Here is a 27,473-nt window from a genome sequence, read left to right as displayed (position 1 = left end):
TGGATTTTTCCATCGCTTTAATTAACTGTTCGACATCTGCATGCACACGAATGACCTTTTTATTTTTGTATTTTTGTCTCCAACTCACCCTCTTCTCTGCCGCCATTCTCCACGTCTCTCACACCGTCCTCTCTCTCTCTTACACACACACGCACACACACACACACACACACGCACACACACACACACACAGCGGAGGGATCGAAGTCAACGTGACAGAAGAAAGGAAGGAGCAGCAAGTCGCGTAACAATTTAAAATATATTTAAAGCATCTCTGAGCGGCTGCTTCTAGTTAAAATATATATTTATACAAAATGTAATCTGTCATAAAAAAAATATATATTTTTTTATATATATATATATACTTTACCAGCACCTGTACAATTTATGTTATACAGCAAATAATCCTAAAGATGTGCAGGCTCTAGTATGGAGCTACATTTTTGAAATGTCACATAAAAAAAACAGCACATATTTAACACTTAATCAACAATCAAAAAAGTGTGTTTAAACACACACACACACACACACACACACACACACACTCCTGTCATTTTGAGAGTCCACCTCGTGTCTCGTCGTGCCCTCGGGCCCAGCAGCTGAGAACAAGAGAACATCAGGATTAAACTCTCTGAACACGCAAAGCACACAAAGACAAGTGTACACACACACACACACACACACACACACACACACACACACACATTCAGCTTCGGTGTGTGTCCGAATTTCATCCTGCAACATTATCGTTGCATTTTGTTTGTTTGTTACAGGATTTTTAAATACACATTTATTTTACTTCGTGCACACAACAATAGCACACACTTTATTTTTATTTTTTGCATTGAATACACAAAAAGTATATTTTCCCATCCTAGTATCGATAGTGCCAGCACACACACACGCACACACACACACACGCACACACACGACCACTTTAACACTGCAATTTGACACAAAATATCCAGTAGTGTTTCTGTCCATGCACATTAATCCAAAAATGAATCTTATATTTCTTTAATTTGTACAAATCCTTGAGAAAAATAATTCTGTTTACAAACAAGGTTAAAGATATAAAAAAAGAGTCACACCGGGCAGAGCGTCGGACTTTCCTCTGACAATCTCTCAACCTGATATCGTCCCTCGTTTCAACCACTTCTGAAAATATAAATTACCCAAATACAATCTGAAGTTGTCTGGAATTCAAACGCAGATATTTAAGTTCACAGGATAGAAAAATAGAGTTTTAATTCTCTGCCTCGTGTGTGTCGCTGTCCACCTCCGTGGTGCTGAAACCGGTTCAGCACCACGGAGGTGGACAGCGACACACACACACACACACACACTAAAGCTTCTCTCATGCAAACGGTCGACTTCTCCTCTTCACGTGGGGTTCACACACACACACACACACTCACACACTAAAGCTTCTCTCATGCAAACGGTCGAATTCTCCTCTTCACGTGGGGTTCACACACACACACACACACACACACACGTGTTCTTTCCTGTATAGTTCACACACAACCACAACCCCCACACACACACACACACAGTGAATTTTGCTTGACCCGTTTTATGTAACACACAGCCATATTTTACTCGGCAACATTTACACAAAAAGGTAGACTACTACTAGTAGTAGTACTAGTATAGTAGTAGTCGTACTAGTATAGTCGTAGTAAACCCCCAATAATACCACAGTTCTCTTAACTAAACAACCACATATCATTTACACATTGCATGAGTCACATCTAAAGCCTTTAAGTATCTGACACATCTCTTCAGTGCGTCTCCTCGACATTATTATTGATTATATATATTTTTATATTTACCTGTAGTCGTGTGTCATGTGACGACCACCGCCACATTTCAGCAGGTGCATCTGAGGATACAGAGAATTTAATTCAATCAATTGAATACAAAGCAATAAAAAAAATACAGAGCAGAGCTGTTCATAATTTTAAAAAACATTAAACTTGAACCTCTTATTTCATTTGTTCTTGTCTGTAACTTCTCAGATAATAAGTGAGGCTTCAAAGCAAATGTTAAGTCGATTTTAACGGGCACAATTACAGCAAAATGTGGGTTTTTATTTGACACACACACACATTTCTCAATTTGCTTGCTTTTGTCAGGAAAACACGGAGACAAAAACATGTACATGTAAACCCATTCAAACACTCTCATACACACACACACACACACACACACACACACACCATGTAACACTCCGGCTTCACAGCTTGACGATAACTAAATAAAAAAACATCCATGAACACAGAAACTGTAAATTATAAAGTATAAATCTAAATGAACTTGATCCGTTCCTTTAGTTTCGTCTCAGATCTCAAACACGACCAGAAAAGAGGAAAATAAGTTCCACGCTTTTTGTTTTGTGTAATAATTAAAACGAGACTTTACAAAGCTACTGAAGTAATTAATGAAATATAAAGTATTCAAATACAAATGTGTCTTTCTGTGTGTTCTGATATGTAGTTGCAGGTTTAAATAATTTACTCACAATTGAACTTTAATGATGGTGATAAACTGACACACACAACCTCAAGTGTGTGTCTCTGGTGTGTGTTTTAGTGTTAATACATATTTATCTAATACTTCATCCAAATGCAACTCACAGGAATCCTGTGTGTGTGTATGAACGCATGTGTGTGTGTGTGTTAATGAACGTACGTATGTATGTTTGTGTGTGTGTGTATAAACGTATGTGTGTGTTAATGAACGTATGTATGTATGTGTGTGTGTGTATAAACGTATGTGTGTGTGTATGTGCATGAACGCATGTGTGTGTGTATATGAACGTATCTGTGTATGTGTGTGTATAAACGTACGTGTGTGTGTGTGTATGAACGTCTGTATGTGTGTGTGGGTGTATGAACGTACGTGTGTGTGTATGAATGTATGTGTGTGTGTATGAATGTATGTGTGTGTGTATAAACGTACGTGTGTGTGTGTGTATGAACGTATGTATGTGTGTGTGGGTGTATGAACGTACGTGTGTGTGTATGAATGTATGTGTGTGTGTATTAATGTATGTACAGTATGTGTGTGTGTGTATGAACGTATGTATGTGTGTGTATGAACGTGTGCGTGTGTATGAACGTATGTATGTGTGTGTATGAACGTATGTATGTGTGTGTGTATGAACGTATGTATGTGTGTGTATGAACGTATGTATGTGTGTGTGTATGAACGTATGTATGTGTGTGTATGAACGTGTGCGTGTGTATGAACGTATGTATGTGTGTGTATGTGTATGAACGTATGTATGTGTGTGTATGAACGTATGTATGTGTGTGTATGTGTATGAACGTATGTATGTGTGTGTATGAACGTGTGCGTGTGTATGAACGCGTGTGTGTGTATGAACGTATGTATATGTGTGTGTGTATGAACATGTGTGTGTGTATGAACGTGTGTGTGTATTACAGTTTTTTTCGTTTGCTAAGCGACAGCGGGCACAACTGGAGTCACATGTGCAAAACTCTAACTACAGTCTGCACAGCAGCAGTTCATGTGGACCAAACTCTAGTTTGTTTTTCATTGCTTGAACACAGTTTTCAAAACTCTAACACTTATCCCATGACTTTAACCACAACCTGCACAACACTGAGGATCTACAGCACTTTGTTCAAATGCGAACACACTGCTGTCAAAACTGTGAACCACACATTCAAAACGGAATAGAGTTCAGCCTTGTGCCTTTCAAACACTGATGATTGCAATTTCAGCTGAAAGGCTAAGCAGGTGTCTTGTTTTAGACTTGTTAGTGAACACACACACATATATATATATATATTACAGTATATATAGGTAGAGCTCAGAAAGACTCATTTTGGAAATGGAACAAGGAAGACGGGTTCGTGGAGGGAGAAGGGTGGCAGGGAGAGGGGGATGCGTGGAGGAAGACAAAGAGCTGTTATTCCAGATGAAATAAGGGCTCCACTTATAGACCATGGAATGTAATGTCGTGAACCAAGTGTCTGGTCACCACCCACATGACCAAATGTCTCTTTTGGAAGCCATGCGTGCCGGATGTGAGGACACGAGTCCAGAGGACTGCCAGGGATGGATCAGGCCCTCCAGAAGGTTCTTCCCCAGGTGCATGGCAAGAGAGAACATTAGATGTGATGTTGATGACATGTGGCCTGATGCTAGAGAGAGGCAGGATTAGCCCCTCAATTATTTGTTTGAATTATGTACTTTTAGTTTCTACCTTTTTTTTCTCATTACTGTAATTCCGTAAATTACTACAGACTATTGAAGCAAGCTGCTAATTTTCATTTACCTCAAAAAATTTAATAAATCATGTGAAAGAATGTCACTCTTTTCTTTGAAGAAAATATTACTTTGTTTGAAGTCACTGAAATTGTTCAAACTGTAAAGATGAAAAGTTAGTATTTTCTGTATTGGTGTTTGATGCTCGTGTTTTTACTCTGTGTGTGTTCTGAGTGACAGTGTGTGTTACCTCAGTGTGTGCACCTCAGTGTGTGTTACCTCAGTGAGGGTTGTGCATGTTGTTTGGCTGCACTGAGCGTGTTTTGAATCATGTGTTAAGAGTTGTGTTGCTTGGAATGAGTTTTGCAGGTGATGTGAACTGTTTAGCTCAGGTGACTGTTGGTAGTGCAGACTGTGGTTAGAGTTTTGCACATGTGACTCCAGTTGTGCCCGCTGTCGTTTAGCAATCGGAAAAAACTGTAATGTATGTACAGTATGTATGTGTGTGTGTATGAACGTGTGTGTGTATTAATGTATGTACAGTATGTGTCTGTGTGTGTGTATGGACGTATGTATGTGTGTGTATGAATGTGTGCGTGTGTATGAACGTGTGTATGTGTGTGTGTATGAACGTGTGTATGTGTGTGTATGAACGTATGTATGTGTGTGTATGAACGTGTGTATGTGTGTGTGTATGAACGTGTGTATGTGTGTGTGTATGAACGTATGTATGTGTGTGTGTATGAACGTGTGTATGTGTGTGTGTATGAACGTGTGTATGTGTGTGTGTATGTGTGTGTATGAACGTGTGTATGTGTGTGTGTATGAACGTGTGTATGTGTGTGTGTATGAACGTATGTATGTGTGTGTGTATGAATGTGTGCGTGTGTATGAACGTGTGTATGTGTGTTTGTATGAACGTGTGTATGTGTGTGTGTATGAACGTGTGTATGTGTGTGTGTATGAACGTATGTATGTGTGTGTATGAACGTGTATGTGTGTGTATGAACGTGTATATGTGTGTGTATGAACGTATGTGTGTGTGTATGAACGTATATGTGTGTGTATGAACGTATGTATATGTGTGTGTATGAACGCGTGTGTGTGTGTATGAACGTATGTATGTGTGTGTGTATGAACGTGTGTGTGTGTATGAACGTGTGTATGTGTGTGTGTATGAACGTGTGTATGTGTATGAACGTATGTATGTGTGTGTGTATGAACGTGTGCGTGTGTATGAACGCGTGTGTGTGTGTATGAACGTATGTATATGTGTGTGTGTATGAACGTGTGTGTGTGTATGAACGTGTGTATGTGTGTGTGTATGAACGTGTGTGTGTGTATGAACGTGTGTATGTGTGTGTGTATGAACGTGTGTGTGTGTATGAACGTGTGTATGTGTGTGTGTATGAACGTGTGTATGTGTATGAACGTATGTATGTGTGTGTGTATGAACGTGTGCGTGTGTATGAACGCGTGTGCGTGTGTATGAACGTATGTATATGTGTGTGTGTATGAACATGTGTGTGTATGAACGCGTGTGTGTGTGTATGAACGTATGTATGTGTGTGTGTGTGTATGAACATGTGTGTGTGTATGAACGTATGTGTGTGTGTATTAATGTATGTACAGTATGTGTGTGTGTGTGTATGTATGAACGTGTGCGTGTGTATGAACGCGTGTGTGTGTGTATGAACGTATGTATATGTGTATGAATGTATGTATATGTGTGTGTGTATGAATGTATGTATGTGTGTGTGTATGAACATGTGTGTGTGTATGAACGTATGTATGTGTGTGTGTGTGTGTGTATGAACATGTGTGTGTGTATGAACATGTGTGTGTGTATGAACGTATGTATGTGTGTGTGTATGAACGCGTGTGTGTGTATGAACGTATGTGTGTGTATGAACATATGTATGTGTGTGTGTATGAACGCGTGTGTGTGTATGAACGTATGTATGTGTGTGTGTATGAACATGTGTGTGTGTATGAACATGTGTGTGTGTATGAACGTATGTATATGTGTGTGTGTATGAACATGTGTGTGTGTATGAACGTATGTATGTGTGTGTGTATGAACGTATGTATATGTGTGTGTGTATGAACATGTGTGTGTGTATGAACGTATGTATGTGTGTGTGTATGAACGCATGTGTGTGTATGAACATGTGTGTGTGTATGAACGTATGTATGTGTGTGTGTATGAACATGTGTGTGTGTATGAACGTATGTATGTGTGTGTGTATGAACATGTGTGTGTGTATGAACATGTGTGTGTGTATGAACATGTGTGTGTGTATGAACATGTGTGTGTGTATGAACATGTGTGTGTGTATGAACATGTGTGTGTGTGTATGAACGTATGTGTGTGTGTGTGTGTGTGTATGAACGTGTGGATGTGTATGAACGCGTGTGTGTGTATGAACGCGTGTGTGTGTGTATGAACGTATGTGTGTGTGTGTGTGTATGAACGTGTGCATGTGTGTGTGTATGAACATGTGCGTGTGTATGAACGCGTGTGTGTGTGTATGAACGTATGTATGTGTGTGTATGAACATGTGCGTGTGTATGAACGTGTGTGTGTGTGTATGAACGTATGTGTGTGTGTGTGTGTGTATGAACGTGCGTGTGTGTGTATGAACGTAAGTATGTGTGTGTGTGTGTGTGTGCATGTGTATGAAGGCGTGTGTGTGTATGAACGCGTGTGTGTGTGTATGAACGTATGTATGTGTGTGTGTATGAACATGTGTGTGTGTATGAACGTATGTATGTGTGTGTGTATGAACATGTGCGTGTTTATGAACGTGTGTGTGTGTGTATGAACGCGTGTGTGTGTATGAACGTAAGTATGTGTGTGTGTGTGTGTGTGTGTGTGAATAAGGGTCTACTTGGATCCAGGCTCTCTCGCCCTACAAAGACAAACAAAGAGAGCGAGTTGAGACGTGAACTTGTTGATCACAGCTTCTTCAACCGAGAGACAAACGCCGAGTCGGCACAAAGAGGTGAAACAGTGGAATCCTGCAGAGGAACGTGAGAAAGGAAATGAGTCGTGTTCTTCTGCTTCCTCATCACATTTTGTCCTCGTGCAACAACACAAATTCCAAAAGTCTGTTTTGGATATTTTAAGCATCAACTTGTTCCATTTTCTTATATCTAATGGGGTTTACGTTAGTCACACGTTTATTTTCTCATTTATTTATTTTTCTTTCCCCTTATAGATATTTTTTCATATTTCTCTTTCCATTCGTCTCAGTCTCCTCGCCGCTCGATTCGTTTTACCGTAAAGCAAAACGAGTTTGCGGGTAATCAAATGTTCCGTTAGCATAATCGAAAATATAAAGATTTCATATGATTCTATTGATAAAAAGAGTTGGACATCGACCCCCTTCGGACGTGAGGAGGCTTCACCGAGGAAGAGGAGGCACCGAGGAACCGGCCCGGCCTCAAAGAAGAGGAGCAGAGCGCCGTCCAGGAGGAGCCAAACGAGGAGCGCTTCTAAATGGCCGACCTGCTTCTTGAAGGATGACTCATGGATTCTGTTTCATCAACATCTGGGAGGTTCAGAGCATCCGGTTTGGAGCTTTTGTCCCACTCAATGTCTTTTTCTTTTTCTGCAAGGATTATTGTGAAGAACAATATTTTGTGTGTGTGTGTATGTGTGTGTGTGTTTTAAATGATACATAGAGAGAGAGAGGTGTGTGTGTGTGTGTGTTTTGAATGATACACAGAGTGAGAGGGAGAGAGAGAGAGAGGTGTGTGTGTATGTGTTTGTGTGTGTGTGTCTTAAATGATACATAGAGAGAGAGAGAGGTGTGTGTGTGTGTTTTAAATGATACACAGAGTGAGAGGGAGAGAGAGAGAGAGGTGTGTGTGTATGTGTGTGTGTGTGTTTTAAATGATACATAGAGAGAGAGAGAGAGAGGTGTGTGTGTGTTTTAAATGATACATAGAGAGAGAGAGAGAGAGAGGTGTGTGTGTATGTGTGTGTGTGTGTCTTAAATGATACATAGAGAGAGAGAGAGGCGTGTGTGTGTGTTTTAAATGATACACAGAGTGAGAGGGAGAGAGAGAGAGAGGTGTGTGTGTATGTGTGTGTGTGTGTGTGTCTTAAATGATACATAGAGAGAGAGAGGTGTGTGTGTGTGTGTGTTTTAAATGATACACAGAGAGGGAGAGAGAGAGAGAGGTGTGTGTATGTGTGTGTGTGTCTTAAATGATACAGAGAGAGAGAGAGAGGTGTGTGTGTGTGTTTTAAATGATACACAGAGAGGGAGAGAGAGAGAGAGGTGTGTGTATGTGTGTGTGTGTCTTAAATGATACAGAGAGAGAGAGAGATATGTGTGTGTATGTGTGTGTGTGTTTTAAATGATAGAGAGAGAGAGAGAGAGAGATGTGTATGTGTGTGTGTTTTAAATGATACACAGAGAGAGAGAGAGATGTATGTGTGTATGTGTCTTAAATGATACAGAGAGAGAGGTGTGTGTGTGTGTATGTGTGTGTTTTAAATGATACAGAGAGCGGGAGAGAGAGATATGTGTGTGTGTGTGTATGTGTGTGTGTGTGTTTTAAATGATAGAGAGAGAGAGAGATGTGTGTGTGTGTATGTGTGTGTGTGTGTGTTTTAAATGATACAGAGAGAGAGAGATGTCTATGTGTGTGTGTTTTAAATGATACAGAGAGAGAGAGAGAGGTGTGTGTGTATGTATGTGTGTGTTTTAAATGATACACAGAGAGAGAGAGAGAGAGAGAGAGAGAGATATGTGTGTGTGTATGTGTGTGTTTTAAATGATACAGAGAGAGAGAGAGAGAGGTGTGTGTGTGTGTATGTGTGTGTTTTAAATGATACAGAGAGAGAGAGAGAGGTGTGTGTGTGTGTATGTGTGTGTTTTAAATGATACACAGAGAGAGAGAGAGAGATGTGTGTGTGTGTGTGTATGTGTGTTTTAAATGACACACACAACCAAATTCAGTCTCTCTCTCTCTCTCTCTGTTTCCATGATTCCATGTTTTCATGTTTTCATGTTTCCGTGTTTCTGTGTTTCCATGTTGGGTTTTCTAAAAGAATAAAATAAATAAATAGAATCCAGAAGCTGTGATTTTAGATCTCCTCCTCAGAAGTAAATCCATATCTTCTTGACTCTTTGTGAACTGATTCCGCTTCTTTTGATCTCTCAGTCAAATGAAGGAGTTTCTAAAGACGCACCCTGATTTAAAGTTTTCAGAATATGATCTTTCATGGCAGTTATTGTCCTAAAAGACGAATAAATAACCTCATGAAACCCAAAGCACACGGGCATGGAACTATGATGATGAAGATGGCCAAAATAAAATCAATAATGATGAATAATAACTTTAAACAAAGTTTGTATTTATCTCAATGTTAAAGAGCACTAATGCTCGACATGGAGAATTCTCATCCCAAACAAAAGGTTTATTTTTATTTTTATGAATACATGATTATTAAAACAAGGAATATTAACTTCTGTTTGTTATTTACTTTGATAAATGACAAATGTTTGTATTTTATGTTAAATTGTGTGTGTCGATGTTGAGAAAAATAATTAATCTAAAAATATAAGAGGGGTGTAAAAAGGCAAATAAATAATTAAAATGTGTGTGTGTGTGTGTGTGCAGAGAGATCAGAAAGTGTTAAGAAGAGTGCGTCAGCATACGAGTGAGACTTTAGTTGTGAAATTGTGTATTCCTGACGATGGCTTGTGAGATCGTGTGTGGGATTGTGTGAGTGTGTGAGTGTGTGTGTGTGTCACCGTATGTTACTTTATGTGTGTGTGTGTGTGTGTGTATGTGTGTGTGTATGTTTACCAAAATCCATTTACAGTGAAGAAAAAATTGAGGGACCGAGTTTGTTGTCACTTTCAATAAATAAAAGGCTCTTGTTGTAAAAATATTGTAAAAATATTCAATTAATTTAAATAATTCATATAATTAAAAGTATCATGAATAAACATACTTGTAGTTTTGTGTGTGTGTGTGTGTGTGTGTGTGTTAATAGGTGTATTCTTACAAGCCCGTCTGTTGACGCTCTGACCAACAGCGTACGGCAAATATATCCCCAAGAGAGTGTGAGAGAGTGTGTGTGTGTGAGTGTGTGTGTGTGTGTGTGTGTGTGTGTGCGCGCAAATGTGATGAGTGTGAAAAAGGCAATTTCCTATTTATATTTAAAAGTGTGTGTCTGAAGTAAATGGGTTCCTGTGATGCTTCACACACCTACGTCGTCAATGGAGCCACAGAGGCCGCTCTCACGCCACTGATGACGTCCGGACACACACTGCTGTGTGTGTGTGTGTGTGTGTGTGTTTTCTGCGTCAGGGTTCACAGAGTTACTCACCTCTTACCAAACCTTCCCTCCCTCCCACTTTCCTGAATCATTTTCCACCACCAGCTGCTTTCCTTTGACTCATTAAAACCTGTGTGTGTGTGTGTGTGTGTCAATATATACAGTACATCTGGGGTACAGTATTGAGAGATGCTGTCATGACCAGGAGGGCGGAGTCTGCGTCAGGACATCCAGACAACAAGAACCTCCGATCCAAGCGGACACAACATGGTCGCACACACACACACACACACACACCAACTCACGCACACACACCAACTCTCACACACACACACATACAGCATGCATATCTTTCTGTTTATCACCACAAAAAGATATGTATACTCTGTGTAACGATCCACAAACAAATGCAGTGTGATCCACAAATGAATAAATTTAAATCCACAAACAGCACGGTGGCTCAGTGGTTAGCACTGTCGCCTCACAGCAAGAAAGCCCTGGGTTCGAATCCCGGTCGTTCCAGGTCCTTTCTGTGTGGAGGTTGCATGTTCTCCTCGTGTCTGCGTGGGTTTCCTCCGGGTACTCCGGTTTCCCCCACCATCATAAAGACATGCACCGCAGCCTCACCCCGGTTCGTATGGATGTGAATGAGTGTTGGTGGTGGTCGGAGGGGCCGTAGGCGCTGATTGGCAGCCACGCTTCCGTCAGTCTGCCCCAGGGCAGCTGTGGCGACTGATGTAGCTCCACCACCGGGATGACTGTGGGTGACTACTGGACTCTGGACTCTGTAAAGTGACTTTGGGTGCCTTGAGAAGCGCTATATAAAATAAATGATTATTATTATTAAATAGACAAATCCACATGGAAATGCATAAATATATTTGTGATTTTTCTTTTACATTGATATAAATCCTCGTTTATTTTCGTAGATGTGTGTCTTTTTATTTTTGGAATGTATTTGTGAATCGTTCTGCGTCAAGTTGTGAATCTTTCATTTGTGAGTCTCTCTGTGAGGATGTGTAGTTCTTGAGACTGACCTGACCCTGTGACCTGACCCCGTGACCTGACCCCGTGACCTGACCCCGTATCAAACTGCGGCGCTCTTCATACGCCTAAAGAGTCGTTTTTCAAGGGCGTGTCCATATTTGTTTGTCTGTTCAAAATAAGCTTCCGTCTTCACAGGAAGTCAGGTGTAGAAAAACAAAACAACAACGTCAGGTGTAGTAAAACCTCACTACAGGGAGGTTAATGCACTTTAATCCTACAATCCTGAAACAGGAAGTAAGTAATTAAAAACAGACACAGAGCAGGCAGCGGGGAGTGAATTGGTCAAACAAAAATCTGGCTTTCACCCAGAAGTTATTGTCAGGGGCACCAAAGCCGCTTGAACAACGACCCTGTTGGTTGCAGTGAGTACTGCGCGTCACAAGAGGAGACGGAGCGCGTCACCGCTTCAGGTGTAGGGGGCGTGTTTCTGCATTCTGTAAATACCTCTAGTGTTTTTATTGATTGTTCGTGGCGGAGTCTGCCATTCCCGCATTGAATGCAGATTAACTATTGCAATGACCCCTCCCATCCACTAGGGGCTCTGTGACAAAAATATTTTTTCTTTTAGAGCAAATATTTTTATTTTGAGAGCAACATTTATATATTTAGAGCAAATATTTTCACTTTTAGAGCAAATATTTACATTTTTAAAGCAAATATTTTTATTTTGAGAGAAAATATTTTTATTTTGAGAGAAAATATTTTTCTTTTTAAAGCGAAGGTTCTTATTTTGAGAAAAAATATTTTTATTTTTAGAGCAAATGTTTTTAATTTTATAGCAAATATTTTTTTCTTTTTAAAGTGAAGGTTTTTATTTTGACCATTTTTATTTTGAGAGCAATCTTATTTATTTTGATAGCAAATATTTTTATTTTGAAAGCGACGGTTCTTATTTTGAGAACAAATATTTTTATTTTTAGAGAAAATATTTTTATTTTTAGAGAAAATATTTTCACTTTTAGAGCAAATATTTTTATTTTGAGAAAAAATATTTTTATTTTAGAGCAAATGTTTTTATTTTTAGAGCAAATGTTTTTATTTTTAGAGCAAATGTTTTTATTTTTAGAGCAAATGTTTTAAATTTTAGAGCAAATCTTTTTATTTTTAAAGTGAAGGATTTTATTTTGACAATTTTTATTTTGAGAGTAATTCTTTTTATTTTGATAGCAAAGATTTTTATTTTGAAAGCGACGGTTCTCATTTTGAGAAAAAATATTTTTATTTTTAGAGCAAATATTTTTCTTTTTAGAGCAAATATTTTCACTTTTAGAGCAAATATTTTTATTTTGAGAATTTTATTTTTTATTTTTAGAGCAAATGTTTTTATTTTTAGAGCAAATGTTTTAAATTTTAGAGCAAATATTTTTATTTTTAAAGTGAAGGATTTTATTTTGACAATTTTTATTTTGAGAGCAATTTTTTTATTTTGATAGCAAAGATTTTTATTTTGAAAGCGAATGTTTTTATTTTGAGAACAAATATTTTTATTTTTAGAGCAAATTTCCGTGTCTGGTTCCAGTTTTCATCACCTGCTCCCGGATCTCTCTTTGTTTTGTTTATTTAATGCACTCTTTAAATAAATGTGCTTATTATTTATGCTCCTCTCCGTCTGGTCTCCCGTGTGTCTCGCCGCCTTTGAGTCGGGCTGTGAGACGAGAGACATGTGCAAGAAGTGAAGTATAAACCCACGATGGATGTGATATCCGCGTTCGCGTCTACTCTCCACAGCCCTGACAGCTGTTTCTACTTCATGCTATCTTCTATCTTTTTTATTCTTTACATTCCTGATACTTTGTTACTTCTGAATGCAATATTTCTCCTGCAGCTGCTTCACGGTAAAAGCAAAAAGAAAATATAGATTTTCTTTTGCAAGGGAGTGTTGTAAGAAGGAGCAGCCACAGTAAGCTGCAGGCTGCACCTCCTCTTCCTCCTCCTCCTCTTCCTCCTCCTCCTCCTCTGAGCTGGGAAACTTTTCAACAGACTTCTGCATCAAACCTCCGAGAATGGGTTCACTGTGCACTGACACACCAGTTGCTCTCGTTTCAAGTATAGCTGCTCACAGAGTGATGCGGTATCAAAACGAGCTTTTTGTTACCATGGTAACCATGGGTGTTCGCCAATACTTCCAGGTCGGGAAATCTCTTCACAAAAGTTTCTATACCACCTCGTGAACCTTATTCCATATACTCTCATTTCTTACCTGCTTCTACATTTGGTGATGGAAGCACTTTCTGTATTTATGATTTGTTTTATTTTAAAGGCTTGTTTGTATTATTTATTTTGATATGTACCATGTGGGGTTCATACATTTAGCCCTAGAAGTGTCAGTTCACCCAAAATAAAAATCTCCAGCTATCAGGATAGTTTGATGTGTCAGTGTTTGTGATTTCTGCCTCCTTGCTGAAACAATGGAGGTGATGGGATGTTGTTTCTCATGGTCATAGCATTAAATGGATATATTGTTTAAAGAAATTAAACAGCAAAAAGGAGACATGGAGACCCGGAGACCCGGATGAAGGTAGATGTGTGTCTTTATTACGCAAACCCCAACAAAGTTTTTAGAGCAAACTTCTCGTTTGTAAGTAAATTAATTGTTAGTTTTGCTGATGAAACTAGAAAATGTCGATGCAAATAAAAAAAAATCTCTCAAAATAAAAATACGTATTCTCAAAATAAAAACCTTCCCTTTAAAAATAAAAATATTTGTTCTCAAAATAAAAAATATTTGTTCTCAAAATAAAAATCTTCGCTTAAAAAAAAATTGCTCTCAAAACCTTTTTTGCTTGTTTGCGTAATAAAGACACACGTCTACCTTCATAGACCTGGAGACACCAACTCTCTAGACTAGAAACCACCAGAGGGAAGTGAGACTGAGGAGAGTCGGTACTGACGTGGAGTCGTGGAGTCTTGTTTGAAGCTGCTGGCTAAGGATAAGCGGAGATACAGTCAGATTGTAATACACGCCGGTGGTAATGACGCCCGAGCCCGCCGCTCGGAACTCACTAAAATTAATGTGGAATCGGTGTGTGCTTATGCCAAGACGTTGTCGGACACCGTAATTTTCTCTGGCCCTCTCCCAAATTTGCAGACAGACGAATTGTATAGCCGAATGTCGTCTTTCAACCGCTGGCTGTCGAGGTGGTGCCCAGCGAATAATGTGGGCTACGTAGACAACTGGAAGACTTTCTGGGGAAAACCTGATCTGATGAGGAGGCGGCATTCATCCCACGTTGGACGGAGCGTCTCATTTCTGCGAATATGACCAAGTTGATCACCGGACTTAATCTATGACAACCCAGGGTTCAGATCAGGAACCGGGAGCAGAGTTGTAGTTTAACACCCTTCTCTGCTCTTCCATTCGAGCAGTTACCCACCCTTGACTTTAGAGTAGAGACTGTGTCTGTCCCACGGCCACTTCAATTAAATAAATCAAAAGTAAGCAGAAGAGGAGTCGTACACAATAACCTTATACAAGTTAACACAATTATTTCAGCAGTGCAACAAAATAGGTCTATTAAATGTGGTCTCCTAAATATTCGATCTCTGTCATCTAAAGCTGTGTTACTGAATGATTTAATATCAGATAATCACATTGATTTATGTTGCCTAACTGAAACCTGGCTGAGCCATGAAGAATATGTCTGCCTGAATGAATCGACTCCTCCAAGTCATATTAATACTCACATTCCTCGAGGCACCGGTCGAGGAGGTGGAGTAGCAGCCATCTTTGAATCGAGCCTATTAATTAATCCTCAACCAAAATTACACTACACCTCATTTGAAAGCCTTGTTCTTAGTCTTTCACATCCAACCTGGAAAACACTACAGCCAATTCTATTTGTGATTCTGTACCGGCCACCAGGTCCATATTCAGAGTTTATATCTGAATTCTCAGAATTTATATCAAGTTTGGTTCTTAAAACCGATAAAGTTATTATTGTTGGAGATTTTAATATCCATGTGGATGTTGATAATGATTGCCTTAGTGCTGCATTCATCTCCTTGTTGGACTCGATTGGCTTCTGTCAGAGAGTACAGAAACCCACTCACAGCTTTGGCCACACGCTTGATCTTGTTCTTACTTATGGCGTTGACATTGAGCATTTGAACGTCTTCCCACAGAATCCTCTTCTGTCAGACCACAACCTCATCACTTTTGAATTTATACTACCGGAGTGTACTCCGTTAGTCAAAAGTTTTACACTAGATGTCTAACTGATAGTGCTGTAGCTAAATTTAAAGAAGCGATTCCTTCTGTATTTGATTCGATACCACGTCTCAATATAACAGAGGACTCCTGGTCTAACTTTAGTCCGTCCCAGATTGATCATCTTGTTGACAGTGCCATAGGCTCTCTGAGAATGACACTGGACTCGATAGCCCCTCTGAAGAAGAAGACAGTGAGGAAGAGGAGGTTTGCTCCTGGTATAACCCACAGACCCGCAAACTGAAGCACGCGTCACGAAAGCTTGAACGCATATGGCGTTCAACTAATCTCGAAGAATCCCGCTTAGTTTGGCGAGATAGTCTTAAAACATATAAGAAGGCCCTCCGTAATGCCAGAGCAGCCTATTACTCATCAATAATAGAAAAATAAAAACAACCCCAGGTTTCTCTTCAGCACTGTAGCCAGGCTGACAGAGAGTCACAGCTCTGTGGAGCCGAGCATTCCTATAAACCTTAGTGGTAATGACTTTATGAACTTCTTTAATGAAAAGATTTTAACTATTAGGGACAAGATTAATAATCTCTTGCCCATAACCAGTGCCAATCTGTTCTCAAGTGGAATGGCCTTGGAAACCGCTGTATGCCCTGGTGTATATTTGGAGGATTTTCTCCTATCAACCGTGACCAATTATTTTCAACGGTTTCTACTTGAACACGTCTACCTGTCTCTTGGACCCCATCCCGACGAGGCTGCTTAAAGACGTTTTGCCTTTAATTGGCGGCTCTCTATTAGATATTATCAATGTGTCTCTGCTAACAGGCCACGTACCACACTCCTTCAAGGTGGCTGTTATTAAACCTCTCCTGAAGAAGCCCACTCTGGATCCAGAGGTATTGGCTAACTACAGACCGATCTCTAACCTCCCCTTCCTCTCCAAGATCCTTGAGAAAGTGGTCGCAAATCAGTTGTGCGACTTTCTACATCATAATAGTTTATTTGAGAAATTTCAATCAGGATTTAGAAAACACCACAGCACCGAGACGGCACTGGTGAAAATTACAAATGACCTCTTAATGGCAGCAGATAAAGGACTCCTCTCTGTCCTGGTCTTGTTAGACCTTAGTGCTGCATTCGACACCATTGACCATGACATCCTGTTACAGAGACTGGAGCAGTCGATTGGCATTTCAGGCACGGCACTAATTTGGTTTAAATCCTATTTATCAGATCGATCTCAGTTTGTATTTGTAAACGATGGCGCCGATAACCACCAACGTTAATCACGGAGTTCCACAAGGTTCTGTGCTTGGACCAATTTTATTTACCTTATACATGCTTCCTTTGGGCAATATTATCAGGAAACACTCCATAAACTTTCATTGTTATGCAGATGACACTCAACTATATTTATCGATAAAACCAGAGGAGAGCAACCAACTCTGTAAAATTCAAGCATGTCTTAAAGACATAATAACATGGATGACCTGCAACTTCTTGATGTTAAACTCAGACAAAACCGAAGTAATTTTAATCGGCCCTGAGCACCTCAGAGATCAATTATCTGGTGATGTGGATTCTGTAGACGGCATTGCCCTAGCATCCAACACCACTGTAAAGAATCTTGGCGTTATCTTTGATCGGGACTTGTCCTTTAACTCCCACGTAAAGCAAATCTCAAGGACTGCATTCTTTCAACTACGTAATATTTCAAAAATCAGGCACATCTTGTCTCAAAAAGATGCAGAAAAATTGGTTCACGCTCGTTACTTGAGACTGGATTACTGCAACTCCTTATTAGCAGGCTGCTCTAATAAATCTCTTAGGTCCCTCCAGTTGATCCAGAATGCTGCAGCTCGTGTTCTCACTAAAACTAAGAAAAGAGATCACATCACTCCTGCACTAGCTGCTCTGCACTGGCTCCCAGTAAAATCAAGAATCACTTTTAAAATTCTTCTCTTAACCTACAAAGCCTTGATTGGTGATGCTCCATCATATCTTAAGGAGCTTGTCGTACCATATTGCCCCACTAGAGAGCTACGCTCACTAAATGCGGGACTACTTGTAGTTCCTAGAGTCTTAAAAAGTAGAATGGGAGCCAGAGCCTTTAGTTATCAAGCTCCTCTTTTATGGAACCAGCTTCCAATTTCAGTCCGGGAGGCAGACACAGTCACCTCGTTTAAGAGTAGACTTAAGACCTTCCTCTTTGACAGAGCTTATAGTTAGGGCTGAATCAGGTTTGCCCTGGTCCAGCCCCTTGATATGCTGCTATAGGCTTATAGCTGCCGGGGGACGTTTTAGGATGCACTGAGTACCTATCTCCTCTTTTTTCTCTCCTTAAGGATGAATTTTCATCTCTCAATCACACGTTACTAACTCTGCTTTCTCCCCGGAAGTCCTTTTGACTTTACGTCTCATGGGGTCATCGGACCCTATGAGACGGCATAGATCCTATCTGCCTGATGGATCGTCTGGGTCGTGGAATTCTTCTAATGTTTCGTCTTTTTATTCTTTAATTCATATAATTCACTTCAGCTCTTTATTTTAAGCGATACTGAAGAAATACAATTAATTCATCACCCGATATTCTCCAAAGTAACCGAACCACACGGTGGAAATGAGAGTAAGTCTCCTGTATCTGTTCTGACATCATACGGCTCAGTTATCAGCACACACACACACACACACACACACACACACACACACACACACACACACTGTGACATCTTAAAAATGTATACTTGAGTGTATAACAAAACAATTATCTATTTTGACTATGACTGACGGTGTGTGTGTGTGTGTGTGTGTGTGTGTGTGTGTGTGATGTGTGTGTGTGCAGGCCTACAGTTTGGTCATATAAAACGTTGCTCAGCTAAAAATAAATAAAGGGTTTGGGAGAGCAGTGAAAACCATTGTGCGCTGTGAGTCACGACCAGAAGTGGTGGTGACGATACACTCCCCACTACCACACACACACACACACACACATGTACACACACACACACACACACACACACACACAATCACACCTTCTCCTCTCCTCCCCATTCAAATGCTGACAGGGAGAGTACGGGTTCTCAACACCGAGAGATCAAGACCTCCAGAAACTCCAAAAGACTTACCTCAACACACACACACACACTCTCTCACACACACTCTCACACACGCACACACACACACACACACACACACACACACACACACACACACACACACCGTAAAGCCTGGAAGGAGGCAGACTATAATATCCAATTCCAAGAAAAAACTATAAACCTAAATATATAAAAAGTCTTCTTTACCCCCTGAATAGATCTCACAGCCCTTTTATGCCACGAACATTATTTATAACATAATGTTTACATCATACAGATTTATACAAATAAATTGATAAACTGTTAAAATAATTCATGACATGATAAATAAATGTTCGTAGATCTACCCTGTACAACATCGCTGTGTTCTTTACAGACACACACTTGACACATGGACAAAATTAATAGAAAATACCAAATACATCACCAAGGATGAGTCATATTCTGCTGCAAGACTAAATTTATGTTTTTAAATTGTTTTCAATTATTCGTCTAAATTGCCGATTTTCTCTGTTGTTATTAAAAATATAATTCACCACGTTCTTTCTTTCATTTTTTGTAATTACTCGGTTTTTTGTCTTAATTTTTGAGGGTTATTACGACGCTGAACAAACATCTGGTTGTGGATTATGTTTTCTTTTAAAGTAACAAATACATTTCAGATTATTACTTTTTTTTTTTTACTAAACGATAGTTTTATTGTTTTTTCATTTTTTCATTTACAACATTAAGCACAGGAGAAAGGGACACATCTCTGAAACACACAGATGATGATCTGTGGTTGAGTGAGAAGAAGGTCCTTGAACGCATCACCACTTCACACGGTTGTCAGGACAGGTACATTGATTAAAGGTTGTGTAGCGGCCATTTGTCCAATAAATAAATAAATCAAACAGCTCCGTGGAGTCTGTAGTTCACGCAGCCAAAAGAAAGCGTTGTCCATTCAGGATTCAGTTATTCTAAATATTTATTTAATTTAAACAAGCAAACAAACAAGAGAACAAAGGAACTCCTCACGCTGCCTCTCCATCGGCCGACCCAGGTGCATGCTGGTCCTGTACCTGCCTACTCCTACATATAACCACAGCGTTACCCAATTAGTCAACAATCAGAAGACTAAATACATCTAAACAACAACAACAATGAATTAAACTAAAAACAAGAAGCTATTCTAATATATCGAAATATATATGCAAAGAACCTGAATGATTAGACAATATTTGTCAATAAAATAACTAAATACTAACATAGAATAAATAGCTCCAAGAGGTTACCTAACATGAAGCCGGTGATGTTGTTTGAGAGAAAATAACTCATCATCTCTCTATAATCTCAATCTCTGGTTCACGTTATCCTCGTGACGTCGAGCTCTGTGACTGAAGCTCTCCACTCTTATTGGTCCTCCTCCAGTTTTTAAAGGACTCATTTTATGATTTAATAGGGAAATACCACTCGCACAAAGAACTCATTTATTACTCAGTTATGTTTTCTGGATGAATCAAACTAGGATGTGAGCTTCTCGTTTATTTATTTATTCTCCGTCTCTTTAATGTCCTTATCATATGTTACTATGTTGTTACTATGTTATCATATGTGTTGTTACTATGTTATCATATGTTGTTACTATGTTATCATATGTTACAATGTTGTTACTATGTTATCATATGTGTTGTTACTATGTTATCATATGTTACTATGTTGTTGCTATGTTATCATATGTGTTGTTACTATGTTATCATATGTTACTATGTTGTTACTATGTTATCATATGTGTTGTTACTATGTTATCATATGTTACTATGTTGTTACTATGTTATCATATGTTACTATGTTGTTAGCATGTTATCATATGTTACTATGTTGTTACTATGTTCTTATAATATATATATATATATATATATATATATATATACTCTACATCACTCTGGAAGTTAAACACAACTGGAATAATAAAACCTATAGAAAAAGGGAGGGTTGTTTCAGTTTTAAAATACAGACATTGTGTGCAATAGCTGCACCAGCTCACACACACACACACACACACACACACACACACACACACACTGACACTAAATACACGAGTACAGATGAGTGTGAGCCCAAGACAAGAGAAAAATATCTCCCAAGTTTGATTATTAAAGACCTAACAATCAAGAAATACAGTGACACGTATGGTGTGTGAGTGTGTTTGTGTGTGTGTGTGTGTGTGTGTGTACATATTCTACGTTGACGGTCCACTGCAGCGAAGCACGAGTCCAAATACCGGGTGACACGTGACACGTCGGGGTCATCTCACAGATCGCAGCAATCCAGAATAGGAATAATTTACTGATGTGAAATACCACGCAACGTTTACATCATGAACGCACACCAAGAATAACCTGTCGTAGATCAGAGGAATATTACAATTACGGTCTGTATTTTTTCAGGTGTAAAATACGCATGGTGATACTTTTACGCACGCACGGCTGTTTGAAGTGTTTAACAATACTGGTCTCAAACCACCAACGCTTGAGAGAGCTACGGGTCGATGTGTTATACTGTTATATATAATATATAATATAAGAAGAAGAAGAAGAGAAGGATATCTAGCACCATGAAGCCCTCAGCGAGCTGTCATAACGAGACCGACGCAAAATGCAATTTAAAGGGTGCTTTGGGGTTTGACGTCATCCTCTAACACATCAACAGGCCGGGCAATTACCTTTCTCGGGATGAGGAAGAGGGGGAGGACAAGGTGGAGGAAGGTCAGTGGGTCGGTCATTGTCTCTCTCTCTCTCTCTCTCTCGTGGGTTAAAACATCCAAATGGTCCCGGTTTGTGTGAGTTCTCCCTCCGACGCACAGCTGGAGGCTTCGGTAGCAGCGACAGGGTCCACACACACACACACACACACACACACACACACCTCTTCTCCATCGTTGCTCCTGTTTATTGTCATTCGTCTCTCCTGCAAGACAAAAAAAGACACGAATGGTGATCTTTAATATGAAGGCAATCTTTGGTTCGTGCGTGCGCGCTCGCAAGCCTCCACGGGACGGGACAGATGGACGTGCACGTGGAGATTTGGAGAGATGTGGGGTCACCTGTGTCCGGCGGATGTCGTACAGCCAGAAAAAAAAAGAAGCCCTTTCATAAAAGTCTGTTTTTTTACGCACCAGATTGATAGGAACCAAGAAGCGACCACGACGTCACCATGACACGATGTTTCCCTTCAGTCGCACCCTGAACCAACACGGAGCCTCACACACCTTCTGGGATTATAGACGGACTAATACAAGAGAGACACGGAAAGGGACTCCAAAGGTCAGAGGTCACGCTGATTCTCTGTCAATGAGATTACGTCATCTGTCCGTGTTGTCGAGACGCTTTTTTCCAATTGTGTTTATTTTCTTTCTTTCTGTCTTCTTCTTCTTCTTCTTCTTCTCCTTCTTCTTCTCCTTCTTCTCCTTCTTCTTCTTCTCCTTCTCCTTCTTCTCCTTCTTCTTCTTCTTCTTCTCCTTCTTCTTCTCCTTATTCTTCTTCTTCTTCTTCTTCTTCTTCTTCGTGTCAAAGCTCAATTACCCACACGTGTCCCGCTCTAACACACGTGTTCAGGGCATGTAAACGACTTGCATGAAAGTGTTTGGGGGTGTAGGGTGCATGTGTGTTTTCTAATGCCTTGCCAATGGGGTTGAGGCACATGCCTTTTTCTTTCTCTTTTTATCAAGGTGCGTTCGTGTTCCTCACTGCACGTCGAGAACTGAATTAAGTTTCCTTTTCTGCGATACGTCGTCACCCAACCAGCCTTCTAACGGGTTTTTATTTTGAGTTCAATGACGTCACTGTTCTGCTCTCTTACGTCCAGCTGCCGGCCTGGAACCTGCAGAGCTTGCAGCGTGAAGGAGGCCTCATATTTCACAGTGCACGTCATTTCTGAGCACGCGTGCACGTCCTCCACGGACCTGGCTGCTATCTGGCCCTTTATTGCAAATATACTTTAGCACGAATCCGGATTATTCACGCGCCGACCAGCTGACCAGCTGAACGGACAGTTGGAAGGTGTTTCTTCTTCTCGAGGCCGAACTGAATCGCACCTCGTTTGGTTTTCTTTGACTCTGTCGTTGCTCATCTCTGGCTTTTTAATTGTCACGTGTGTTCATTTCACAACGCTCATCATGCACATTAAGCTGGGGGAGGGGGGGGGGGGCAGAGTTGTGATGTGCTGCAGAACTTGTGAGTGTATTCATCGAGTCGTTAAGGTCCATAAATGTAGTTTTTATTATAAATGTGGTGGTGGGTCAGGCGGAGGTGACGTGGTGGTGTCCGGTGCTCCGCGCGCCGTGTGTGTGTGTGAGGGGGGGGGGACGTGTGAACAGTGGTGGTGATGCACGAGGTGGATTAACTTCTACTGGGAGAGTGACACGTGTGTGTGTGTGTGTGTGTGTGTGTGAGTGTGTGAGTGTGTGTGTGTGTTTGGGAGACTGCGTGGATGATAGCACGGAGGCCACGAGAGAGAGAGAGAGAGAGAGAGAGGGGGGGTACTTGTTGTTCCTCTCCATCTGCCAATCTGGATGTCTTGTGGGGAATCCCTTGCAAATGCTTACAGGTGTGTGTGTGTGTGTGTGTGTGTGTGTGTGTGTGTGTGTGTGTTTTGAAGGGATTTGGGGGTTCAATTACGTCCACCCTCCAAAGGACAGACACATGACACACCCTCCACTGTTTATGCCCATTCACGTGCAACTTGTGCATTTCCAGGGTCTCCCCGTGTTTACACTCTGCTGGGGGCCACACTGGTTCAGTGTGGGACGGGGCGTGTGTGTATGTGTGTGTGTGTGGGGGGGGGGGAGACTTTATCTTGCATGGCTCAAAGTTGTTGGTCCAAGCTTCGCCACAATTTCTAACAAAGAAGAAAAAACTGTTGACTAAGAAGAAGAAGAAGAAGAAGAAGAAGAAGACAGGCACTATGACCAAAACCACACAAAAAGAAGACAACACGCCACCTCTACGGCAATGACGAAATTAACCAGAGCAAATAAGGACAACAAAGAAGCAAAAAAGAATAAAAAATTCGAGCACAAAAAAAAGAAAAGAAAAAAAAGAAAGACAAGCCCCTTAAAAAAATTTGTAAGATTGTAAAAAAAAAAAAAATCCCCCGAGTGGAGCCGCTCGTGTTCCGTCGATGTCTCGGCGCGGCGAATGCGCCCTCCGCAAATGCTTTTTGGGGTAAGGGCTTCCCAGATTAATAGTTATGAACAGCAAGCCCAGACCGCAAAAAGATTCGCGAAGGACATTTATCTGCTCTCGCGGACGGAGACTCCGTGACACCCGGGGAGTCCGTGAACGCATCTCCCATCCCGGCGCGGACGATTGTATCTCCATGCCATCGGCAACCCGAGGCGAGTGTGTCCCTCCAACACACACACACACGGAGGAGGGATAGGATGGATGCATGGATGGAAAAAGAGAGGAAGAGAAAGAGATACAAAAAAAGAGAGAGGGGGGATCTCCGGATGCCAAGGCTGCTGCTGCTGCTGCACCGAGAGCTGTCCAAGGTCCTTTCGCTTTGATTCCCCACTCCTCCAGTTTGAATTCTCCTCTATATCTCCCCTCTCGTCTCTCCTCCCTCATCCATTCCTTTTTCTACTCACTCCCCCCTTCCCATCTCTGTCTTTCTCTCTCTTTCCTTTAAAAAAATAATTATTATCCAAGCGCTCGGGTGTGCAAAGCCCGTGTGATCACTGGGAGCTGTGCATCGATGCGTTTTGTAGTCAGTGTGCTCTCTCTCTCTCTCTCTCTCCTCCCTCCCTCCCTCTCCCTCTCCTCCCTCTCTCTCTCTCTCTCTCTCTCTGTGTGTTATATGCCCTGGTTCCGCGGTGTGTCTCCGTGTGCCGATGCGCCGGCTCTCTGCAGCCGCTCCAGAGCTCTGGGTGAGGAGAGAGCAAGGCTGTAAAACTGCTGGCAATAAATAGAGAGCAGGGCGGGATCTGATTGGAGGAGCCAAACCTCGTCATCAACCAATCGGTGTCTCGCTCATATAGGGACCCCCCTTTTTGAAAAAAAAATAGAAGAATAAGAAAAAGAAGAAGAAATAGCTAACCAAAATTGTGATCCATACCAAGGGAAGTGTTTATGATATGCACTGATGTGGATGAGAGCATTTAAATGTGTTATTCTTCATCTTTATTTTTATTTTGCATTTGCAGGGCGGCACGCGAGGAAGCGACTGTCTCTTTAAATGGGTTCATAACAAAAACTGAATTATGAAGACAATAGTGATACAAATAAGAATAAGAATAAACAAGACCATTTTCACTCGTACAAAAATACACCCCCACCCCACTTTTTTCCTGCAAACCAGCGACATCAAATTATGGGAAATGCAGAATAAAATATACCAAATATAACTATATTAAAGGTTTAAGGATTCGCAGTCACGTCACAACATCAGCAGCAAGAAGCAATTCGAGGCGTCTCTTGGCCACATATAGAGTTCACTGGAGGGAACCACTGCGAGGAGAGGGGAGGGGGGGGGGGGGGACTGCACGCGAGGGTTTGGTCATTTAAGGCGATTTTAATGTTTAGGGTTGAGGGCAAAACAGGATGACACACAGCGACGGTTTACGGCTTATATCCAGCAACAATGTGAAATACTTCAGAAAATAAGCAGAAACCACATCGAGAGTTAAAATCACACACACACTCACACACTCACACACACACACACACACACACGCACACTACTCTCTCTCTCACACACACACACACACACACACACAATCTTTAATATGTTGTTCATGGGCAAATTTAGCAAAGTACATATCAAAAAGAATAACTTACCTGCAACATGTTCCATTAGATTATTTTTTGTAAGCATAAACAACTAATGTCCCTCCATGAAGCTACTTTACCGAGGTGGAGACCGGGTCACGATCCGGACCCCCCCCCCCCCCTCCCTCTCTCTTGTGTTTCTACCAGGTTTGATCCCGAACCCATACACATCCCACCCTCCCTCCTCTTCTCTTCTCCCTCCCTCCCTCCCTCCTCCTCCTATTCCTCTCTCTCTCCGTTCCACGCCGCCCCACTATCACTGATGGCTCGCGCTAAAAAACAAGCTTTGGGAAGAAAGGGGATAGATATAAGAGGGGGGGGGGTGTTAGGGAAATGGTTAGTGCATACAGAGTCTGAAGCCGAATCCAGCCCCCCCCCCCCCCTCTCGTGTCGGTATTTTTATTTTATTGTGTGGTCTTTTTCACTCGCAGCCCAGCCAGTCACGATGCTCCGTCTGCACGGTGGCTGCCTCTCCTGACGCAGTCGGCGCGCGCGCGCGCTATACTCACTTCATAGCAGTCACGACTCGGGAATCCGTGATGTTTAAAACCGAAATTATACGCGCTCGCGCTGTTCCGTTATTGAGCCAGATGTGCCCCCTCGAGCCGGTATACACCGGCTCGTTTTGACCGACGAGGAGTTGCTGTGGTGTTTTTGGGGAGAAGGTGGAGGAATATAGCCTACAAACGGGATTTTTTTTTGCATGACAAAGACAGGTGGTCGATGAGGGCTTCTCCGTGAGTGGATCGGGCTTTTTGGGAGGGAGTTCGCGGCGGTTCTTGAAGCCTTTCCTCCATCTCGCCGACACCGTGAATTGAACAGGGTGATTCCTTTTCAACTATTTCTTGAGAGAGGTGATAACCGGCGTGACGCTCCCTCCTCCTCGACTCTCGCGCGCCCTCCCCCGTCGCCAGGACGCACCGTTCATGCGATGAGAGCTCCACAAAACAAAACAAACATGCACTGAAGTTACATATAGGCGCATCTGTATAGCTCCACTATACCTCTGCTAGACTTTCTCAAACATCGCGACACTTGAAAAAAAAAGGAAAAAAAGGCTGATGGGCGGGACATAAATCAGACTGATGAGTTGATCAGACGCGCCATGCAGGACTGACGTGAGCAGAAGAGCTGATCCACGTCGGTGCAGCCCCAACACACACAAACACACACACACACACACACTTGCTCTCACTGCCTGCCTATGGCGTCCGATGAGGCCGGTTCAAACTATATATAGGCGGGAAAAGCTCAAACGTCTTCCCTCAGTTAGCGCAGGAGATTCAGAAGAAGGGGGAGGAGCTTCCGTGTTTCTCCTGCATCGTCACTTCAGGAATGAGGACTCACTTTGGGGTACAGGGGTAAAACACACACACACACACACACACAGCAGCAGCCCACTACCGCCGCTCGGTGTGTTTCAGCACCGCTGCTGCTGGACAGCTCCCGGGTTTCCCCATGCGGGGCGCCTGGTCTGCTGCAGCAACAGCTCCTCCGCTTCACTCCCTCCTCTCCTCCTCTCCTCCTCTCCTCCTGCTCGCCTCCTCTCCTCCTCCACCGCAGCTTCTCTGTCAGTCCGACTCCTCTTTCTTTCCCCCCCTTCATTACAAAGAATAAGCCCACAAGAGGCGTCCTCAAGCCGCTCATCAGAGAAGGGTTCCCCTCGCTTTCGCAGTTAAGCAGGGCGATGGTGTGTGTGTGTGTGTGGGGGAGGGGGGGGGGGGGCAACAGACAAAGGTAGTTTTTGCACTTGCTTATTTACCAAAAGGGGGTGATTCCCATATATACAAGGGCTCTGCCCTCCATACATGCCAATAAAA

The 27,473-nt window shown here is 41.6% G+C and overlaps 1 long non-coding RNA gene across 1 annotated transcript; it reads right to left on the bottom strand.

Annotated features, from left to right (window-relative positions):
- Positions 1-534: 534 nt before the first annotated feature.
- Positions 535-21,670, bottom strand: LOC130195399 (uncharacterized). The gene is made up of 3 exons (XR_008832053.1): positions 21,549-21,670; positions 1,836-1,885; positions 535-599 (listed from the first exon to the last, which is right to left on the bottom strand). It is a non-coding gene; the product is annotated as an uncharacterized LOC130195399 (long non-coding RNA).
- Positions 21,671-27,473: the final 5,803 nt, after the last annotated feature.

The sequence above is a fragment of the Pseudoliparis swirei genome, chromosome 6 (genome assembly GCF_029220125.1).
Source record: "Pseudoliparis swirei isolate HS2019 ecotype Mariana Trench chromosome 6, NWPU_hadal_v1, whole genome shotgun sequence".
Lineage (NCBI taxonomy): Eukaryota > Metazoa > Chordata > Actinopteri > Perciformes > Liparidae > Pseudoliparis > Pseudoliparis swirei.
This window is presented reverse-complemented; position numbering and strand designations above follow the sequence as displayed.